Genomic DNA, 9,337 nt, shown 5'->3' on the forward strand with positions numbered 1-9,337 from the left:
CTGGCTTATTTTTTCTTTTACTACCCTCTTTACTTCTCAACCTGTGCTATATGAATGCTGTTTTCTCTGTCAAGTCCTTATTTTCACCCAACATTTTCAGAATATGGCTATTCTAATTTCTCCATCACACTCAGTTCAAGTAACCAACCACCAAGAAGTCTTCCCTGACCACTGTAACCCCTGCCTGATTAGGTAACTTCCTCATGGCAATATGTGCTCTCAGCTTTCCAGTGCTGGGAATGCCATCTCAGAAGCTTGTTCTTGGACTTAACACCAACGAGAACAGCCACAAACAACTTAGAGGCTCAGATTTTAAGAGATATCTATTGCCTATGAAGTGAAACACATGATAATATAGATGAAACTGAATACTTAACAAATATATACTTATTTACCCATTACTTTATATCTCCCTACTAGAGGCCCAGTGCACGATTAAATCATGCGCGGTTAGGGTCCCTAGGCCTAGCTGCAATCAGGGCCATGTCTGCCGCCCAGCATTGCTCCTCACCTCCATGGCCCCTGCCCTGTGGACCTCCATGCTCACAGCCCCGCCCCGCGAGGCTCTTCAGCCTCAGCCACCCCACCCAGCAAAGCTCCACACTCAGCCCCCGCCCAGCAAGGCTCCTCGTCCTCAGCCGCCCACGTCCCATGATGCTCCTCCGCCTCAGCTGCCCCGGGAAGATCCGCGCTAACAGCCCCCACCCCGTGAGGCTCCTCAGCCTCCATGGCCCCACCCTGCCACGCCATGAGAGCCGGACTGGTTGGTCGTTTGATCGTTTGGGCCCACAGCTCTCTCCTGCTGCCGCACCGTGGGCAACCGGGGCCCACAGCTCCTGCTTCCTCAGCTCCCTGGCCTGCTGTTTGGTGATTCCTCCGGTCGTTTAGGTTGTGACGGCACCTGGCTTTTTATATATTAGGATAATATAACTTAGAAATTACAGACTTTAAACCCAATTCCTCTTGTCCTCAAGATGTCTATTTCCTATCAGGGTTCTTTTCACCAGTTTCTATGAATCTCTGGGGAATACTCAGATTCTCCACGAATAGGTCTCTGTTGTTAGAAGCCACATCTACTGCTGAACCTGCTCCAAATTGCTGCTTCCCTCTTCTGCAGCCCACCTGCCCATTTGGTAGCAGGCTCTTCCATGTGGCTACCCACCCTAAAGTGCTCACAGGCCAGTCCCTTCATCCTTCATAACTCAGTTAAGACTGGGCTACAGTGGTTAATCATACTTAACTAAAGGCTTGACATTAGCGGAAAAAAGTTATAATAGAAAGATAAAACCTGTTATATATTCCTGTCATCCTTGACTACTACCCTCAGAGTTTATAGGCCCAGCTTCTATACAAGGTTTTTCAAGGGGGTTCCCTCTCCTCATCAACTCTTTCAATAACCATGTTGTAGGGTAGCCCTAGCTCAATTCTCCCAGATGAGACAACCCCTAAACACCAACCCTTGACTGGGATATTAGGCTATAGACCCTCTAAGGTCCCCTGAAAGAATTATGTGGGGGTTTTTTCTGAAAAGAAATATAAAATGCAGAGATGTCATCCCACCCACAATGAGGACACGGTATTACATTATTGTGGAGAGAAGTGCAGAGAAGTTCAACTCCCCTTTTCAGAAGAGATTCTTTACTCTTGTAGAATCAAAGAGCCCACTGAAATGCTTTCCCCAAAACAAATGCTTAGTCTGTCTTCAAAGGTGAATTTGTATTCTATATACAGGAAATTTTAGTCTTAAATTCCAGTTTATCCTATTCCTATCATCTGTATTTCAAAAATAATGGGGTCCAATTTCTGCTCAAGAAAGTCCATTAAAAATAAAAACAATTTTAACTGATTTTTTCTTTTTAAAAAAATTTATTTTTATTGGTTTCAGAGAGAAAGGGAGGAGAGAGATAGAAACATCAATGATGAGAGAGAATCACTGATCTGCTGCCTCCTGCACGCCCCTTAGTAGGGATCAAGCCCACAACCGCAACCTGGGCATATGCCCTGAGGGGAATCAAACCAGTGATCTCCTGGTTCCTGGGTCAATGCTCAACTGCTGTGCCACACACCTGGCTGGGCACTGATTCTTTTCTTCAAACTTCCTCACCTTTCTCTCTCTCTCTCTCTCTACTCTCTACTCTCTACTCTCTTCCTCTCTCTTTCTTTGAATTGCCATTGGGGAAAACAAAGTATAAAAAGAAATTGTTGGACTAAGTATTTGTGATACTGCATGTTAATTCTACCACTTCTTGCCTCTACTCCTTACTCATGAGGACAGTACCCTCAGGTTATCTGCAGCTTTCTCAGGGCTCCACCTACTCCATAAATCATCAGCTCTACTCACATAGGTAAATTAACTCACAACTGATAACAGGGCAACAAATGGTTGCCCCAGTAGGCCTTATAATTTGGAAACAGAGTAAACCAAGACAGCCAGTGGGAAAAGTTCATACTTAGAAATGCAAGCCAAACTGTGAGTCATTCATCCAGCCAGTATACATAGGTAAGTTAGAACTCTGGTTCTCTCATTTGCAAGATGAGGAAAATAAACTTGGTTTGCAAGCATCTGATGAGAAGTAAACTAGATAGCATGCCTTACATGTCTGCCACTCAGAAGGCTCTTACTAGGAAGCAAATTTAACATCTTTATTGAGATAACTCACATACCATAAAATTCTCCCATTTAAAGTACATAATTCAGCCCTGGCGGGTTTGATTCCTGGTTAAGGGCATTTACCTTGGTTGAGGGTTGAATCCCTGCCCCCAGTTGGGGCACATGTTAGGAGGCAACCAATCAATGTTCCTCTGTCATGCTGTCGATTTTTTTTTTTCTCTCTCCCCCCGCTCCTCCCTCCCTTCCATTCTATCTGAACATCAATGGAAAAAAATATCCTCACGTGAGAATTAAAAAAAAAAAATTAAGTACACAATTCAATGTCTGTTAGTATATCATTAGCACCATCAGCACAATCAATTTTAGAACACTCTCATCACCCCAAAAGCACTCACAGCACAAAAGCACCCCATGCACCCACAGCACTCAATCACCATTCACCCTTTTCCCTAAACCCTGGCAAGAACTCTATGTCTCTATGGATTTGCCTATTCTGGACATTTCATATAACTGGAGTCATACCATATGTGGTCTTTTGTGAATGGCTTTTTTCACTTTGCATAATGTTTTCAAGATCCATCCATGTAGTATCATGTGTCAATTCTTCATTCCTTTTTATTGTCACATAAATTTTCATTGTACAGACCACATTTTGTTTAGAATTAAAGGCAATTTACTTTTATAAAACACCAAATCAATATTGGTTTATTGATCTAAGAAGGGTGTATTTTACCAACTTTTCTTGAACTTAAACACTGTGTTGCTCCATTTCAGTCTTTGGTTAAAGGGACTTAGTCACTGATACTCTAATTCAAGCCCCTTCCCCTAACAACACAACCTTAGTTTTCTCACACTATATTGTTTATCCATTTTCCAACACTCATCCTCATATATAGGTATATTGCATTCATCAATTTATATGCTTTTAATTAAAAACAATATTTCTTCAATAGTTAAAAAACTAATTATCACATTGGTAAGAGAGAACAGAACAGTTAGATAAAAAAAAAAAACATAACAAAACATACCCGTAGTTCTTTTAGTTCATACTCATGTCCAAATTAAGTATAACCTAAAAAAAAATTATACCCAGGATGTTTTTTCAAACAATTTGAAATGTTTATTTTTTCATTCTTATTTGAGAAAATATTATTCCTGAGTATCAAATATGCATGAGTGATCTAAAAGGCAGAGTATCTTTAAACGTGGTTGGCTTCTACTGAGCACTATGAAGCCAATAGTGCTCAGTAAAAGCCAACCATGTTTACTAGTAAATATCTTATCGGGGGTGAAAAAATAGACTGTTTATATCACTAAATCCCTTGTAGAACAATCACTGTATTTTCCCATATTAACAATGCTTTCAATATTTCCTCAAAACATATAATGAAATAAACAAAGAGACTGGATTAGAGAAAATTAAACTTATATTAAACTTGGTATTCGTCTGAAGGGATAACTGGTATATTAGTTTGGAAATACCTATGATATGAAATACACACCCAATGTGGGATTTATAAACATATGAATAGTACTTAAAGTTAACAAATAGACTCTTAGCTAAGAGAAATGTAACAATAGGAAGAAATTCTTAAAGAGAAGTCAAAGGTCAATGGCCTGCTTAAAGTTGAATAACTACATGTTCTAAGTCTAACCATTCTTTTTTTAAAAAACATTATGTGAAATAGAGACTCTTGTCCAAGCATGCCTAGTCCCTGTGGGAAGGTTGGCCCTTCCAGGGTAGACAGCTGACAATGTTGTATCTGACGCTCACAGGGCACAAGCCAGTTCCTGAAGGGATCAGCTCTTCAAGGAGCTTCATGTGTTCAAAAACTGAAGATGTGTATTGAGTATAAATAGCCATAAAAAGATTCAACTTGTTCTTACAGTCTTAGAAACATGAAAAATATTCAAAGTGAGTCATGGTATATGATACATGGGTTCATCCAGAAAGAAAAATCAGTAATAGCTAGAGTTAACAGTAAATATCCATGTGGTCTGCTATTATTTAAAAGGTATCTCAATTGTTTGCAAAGGAGCAAGATCTGCCTGGTAGGATACAATATCTATATGTTATCCTCATGACGAAACTTTATCCTTGTTATTTCAACCAACTATATTAAGTTTCTAACTGCTCACGCAATGTGTGTAAAGCAGATTTGTTTTGCTGGCTCATCTTGGCAGTTCTGAAAATATGCTCATTACAGATATTGCAAAAACATAAACATTTGCCAATGGGTGCCACATCTGACCACTCCTAAGACGGTGAGAACATACATGATATTATAGCATCAGCAGGTATTATGGGTACCAATGATACTAAATCACCTGTTACTCACAGATGGAGATGGGAGTAAAATCGTGGTGCCTGGCAGCCTCAGACGCATGATACTGATGTGCTGAATACCATTATTTCTTTATTCCTGCACTAGCAGGAGAGATGACATGAGTTCCTTATTTCATTTTGACTTATACAGTGGCTGACACACAGACTTACCATACCTTAAAGAGTACTGCTTCTGGTACAAGTTTTGACAAAGCCTTGACAGTTGTTTATAAAGTTAAACACAAACCTATTTGTTCAAGCAATTCCATGTCAAGGCTTTTACCAAAGAGAAATGAAGACACATGTCCACAAAAATACTCGTGCAAAAATAATCATAGAGGCTTTATTCATGACTACCAAAAACTGAAATAACTGGAATGGGATGCCTATTTAAAGGAAACTGGATAAATAAATTGTGCTATATTGACAAAACAGAATACATCTATACATCTATAATAATAAAAGCGTAATATGCTAATTAGACAGGATGTCCTTCCTACGGCAGGGGCCCAAGGCCGCGGTGGCAGGGGCTGAACCCCTTGCATGAATTTCATTCATCGGGCCTCTAGTTTGACAATAAGAAAAGAACAAACTACTGATACATGCAACACTAGGGCCAAACTCAATTACATTATGTTGAATAAAAGAATCCAGTCACAGAGGAGTATATAGTACACTGGAGGCCTGGTGCACAAAAATTGGTGCACTTGGGGGAGTCCCTCAGCCTGGCCTGTGCCCTCTCACAGTCTGGGATCCCTTGGGGGATGACCACCTGCTGGTTTAGGCCCGCTCCCTGGGGAATTGGGCCTAAGCTGGCAGTCAGACATCCCTCTGGCAGCCCGGGAGCCCTCGGGGGATGTCAACTTGCCAGCGGGGAGCAGGCCTAAGCTGCAGTCAGACATCCTTAGCGCTACTGAGGAGGCGGGAGAGGCTCCTACCACCACCGCTGTACTGGCAGCCATCAGCCTGGCTTGTGGCTGAGCAGAGCTCCCCCTGTGGGAGTGCACTGACCACCAGGGGGCAGCTCCTGCATTGAGCGTCTGCTCCCTGGTGTTCAGTGTGTGTCATAGTGATCAGTCATTCCCAGTCTTTCTGCTGTTAGGGTCAGTTTGCATATTACCCTTTTATTATATAGGATAGAGGCCTGGTGCATGGGTGGGGGCCAGCTGGTTTGCCCTGAAGGGTGTCCCGGATTAGGGTGAGGGTCCCACTTGGGTGCCTGGCCAGCCTGGGTGAGGGCGCTGAGGGTTGTTTTCAGACTGGCCACATCCCCTTCAGGGTGGGGGTCCCCACTGGGGTGCCTGGCCAGCCTGGGTGAGCGGTTGATGGCTGTTTGCAGGTTGGTCAAGCCCCCCCCCCCCCCCAGTGGGAACCCTCACCCCATGGAGGTTTGGCCAGCCTGAGTGAGGGGATGATGGCTGTTTTCAGGCTGGCCACACCCCCTTTAGGGTTGGGGGGTCCCCACTGGGGTGCCTGGCCAGCCTGGGAGAGGGTCTGAGGGCCATTTTCAGTCTGGCCAAGCCCCCCGGTGACAGAAGCTCCCAGCCTCTCCTTTTTTTTCTTTTATTCTGGGATTTATTTACCTTCTATAATTGAAACTTTGTAGCCTTGAAAGGAGCTCAGCCAGGCTGATGGCTGCCAGTACAGTGGTGGTGGTAGGAGCTAATTACCATGATTCTCTTTTATTAGATAGGATTATTCCATGTGTATGAACACCTGGAGCATGTACAACTAATCTCTGGTGGAAAAAAAATCAGAAGAGTGGCTTCCTCTGGAGGACATTAGGAGTGACTGGGGAGGGACATGCCATACAGAAATGTTTTATATCTAGATTGGGATGTGGTGTATTCTAGATTGTCAAACTACTTGTGCCCATTATTTAGGGTTCTCCAGAGAAACAGAACCAAGAGGATATAAATAAACATGGAAATAAGTGTGTGTATATATACATGTATCTATAAATGTTTATATACATATCCTATATAATAAAAGGCTAATATGCAAATAGACCAAACAACCAAACAATTGGTAGCTATGGTGTGCACTGACCACCAGGGGGCATGTGCAGAACATGGCAGGCATTGGCCATGGAGGGATGGTGAAGCAAATGAGCAGGGGCGCCAGACCAAGGCGGGGCGCTGGTCACTGTTATTGTGGCAAGCCTCTGGTGGTTACTGAAAATTCTTTGCTCCCATGTGCCATGGTCCCGCCTGGCGCACACACCTGCTGCCAGTGCTGGCCTTGCTTGCACTCACAGCCGGCGCTGGAGCCACCAATACACCCGCTGCTGGTGCCGGTTCAGATCACTCGGTGCCATCAGCGAGTGCAAGCAGCAACTGCCAGCCCTGATTGCCCCTAAAGACTTCTCTACTGCCCCCTGCTCCTGAGGGGCAATAAGGACAGCAGCTGCCGCTCACACCCGCTGATGGCACCGGCCCCCATCACTCTGCACCATCAGCGGGTGCGAGCGGCGCTGTCAGTGCATGGGAGTGGCGGTAGCAGGAGTGGGACTGCCAGCAGACAGGGGACCAGGGGCTGCAGTGGGAGGGGCCAGGCAGGGTGGTGAAGGATGGGCCAAGACCTGCCCGCCCCTGTGCTTACCACAGCCTCGCGGGCCACAGTTCCTTTCAAGGTGCACTAATTCGTGCACTGGGCCCCTAGTCCTATCTAATAAAAGAGAAACGTGGTAATTAGCCGTACCTCCACTACCCTTCCCATTGGCTAAACAGGGCGAATTGCAAATTAACTGCCAGCCAAGATGGCAGCCGGCAGCCAGGCAGCTTGAAGTGAAGATGAGGCTTGCTTGCTTCAGTGATGGAGGAAACCAACGTTCCCCACCTGCCGCTGCCGGCCTCTGAGCTTGCAGTTTGAAACATTGTTACAAATATAGAAGCTAAGCAAAACCCCAGAAACCAGCTTTCAGCCAGCCGGGATCTCAGAGCTGGAGTTGAAACAGTGTTTCGATTATAGAACCCAAACAAACCAGATACCTGCTTTCAGCAACTGAGGCCTAAGAGCTGGAGCCAAGCCTCAAAGCTAAAGCTGGCCCAGAATAAAAAAAAAAGAAAAAGAGGAGCGGTTGGGAGCTTCAGTCACCTACCAGCCTGAAAACAGCCCTCAGCCCCTCACTCAGACTGGCCAGGCACCCCAGTGGGGACCCCCACCCTGATCCAGGACACCCTTCAGGGCAAACCAGCCGGCCCCAACCCGTGCACCAGGCCTCTATCCTACATAGTAAAAGGGTAATATGCCTCCCGGCACCGGGATCAGCGTGACAGGGGGCAGCGCCCAAACCCCCTGATCTCCCTGTGGCTCTGTGTGTGACAGGGGGCGGGGCCACAACCTCCCTATCTGCCCTGCTCTGTTTGTGAAAGGGGAAGGCACCCCAACCCCCTGATCGGCCCTGCTCTGTGCCTGATAGGGGGGAGCTCCCCAACCCCCTGATCGCCCTGCGGCTCTGTGTGTGACAGGGTACATCGCCACAACCCCTGATCGGCCCTGCTCTGTGTGTGACAGGGTGCGGCGCCCCAACCCCCCCCCCTCCTCCACGGGCCCTGCTCTGTGTGTGACGGGGTAAAGCCATAACCTCCCCATCGGCCCTACCCTGAGTGTGACAGTGGCAGCGCCCCAACCCCCTGATCAGCCCTGCTCTGTGGGTGATAGAGGGCGGCGCCCCAACCGCCCCCACGGGCCCTGCTCTGTGTGTGACGGAGTAGAGCCATAACCTCCCCATCGGCCCTGCTCTGAGTGTGACAGGGTGTGGCGCTCCAACCCCCTGATCCACCCTGCTCTGTGTGTGACAGGGGCGGTGCCCCAACTCCCGTATCGGCCCTACGCTGTGAGTGACAGGGGGGAGCTACTCAACCCCCTGATCGGCCCTGCTCTGTGCGTGATAGGGGGGAGCTCCCCAACCCACTGATGGGCCCTGCTCTGTGAGTGACAGGGGGCAGCGCCCCAACCCCCTGATTGGCCCTGCTCTGTGCGTGACAGGGGGTGGCGCCACAACCTCCCCATCGACCCTGCCTTGAGTGTGGCAGGGCGCGGTGCCCCAACCCCCCAATCGGCCCTACCCTGAGTGTGACTGAAGTTGGCATCACAACTTCCCGAACCGCCCTGCTCTGTGCATGACAGGGGCGGCGCCCCAACTCCCCAATCAGCCCTGCTCTGAGCCCAACCAGGGGCTGCATCTAGGGATTGGGCCTGCCCTCTGCCACCCGGGAGCAGGCCTAAGCCAGCAGGTCGTTATCTCCCTAGGGGTCCCAGACTGCGAGAGGGCACAGGCCAGGCTGAGGGACCCCCCTTCCCCCCCCCCCCGAGTGCACAAATTTTTGTGCACCGGGCCTCTAGTATAAATATAATCTCTGTGCCTCACTTTCTTCAGCTGTAAAATAGCATCTACC

The sequence above is a fragment of the Myotis myotis genome, unplaced genomic scaffold, assembly GCF_014108235.1.
Source record: "Myotis myotis isolate mMyoMyo1 unplaced genomic scaffold, mMyoMyo1.p scaffold_m19_p_11, whole genome shotgun sequence".
Classification (NCBI taxonomy): Eukaryota; Metazoa; Chordata; class Mammalia; order Chiroptera; family Vespertilionidae; genus Myotis; species Myotis myotis.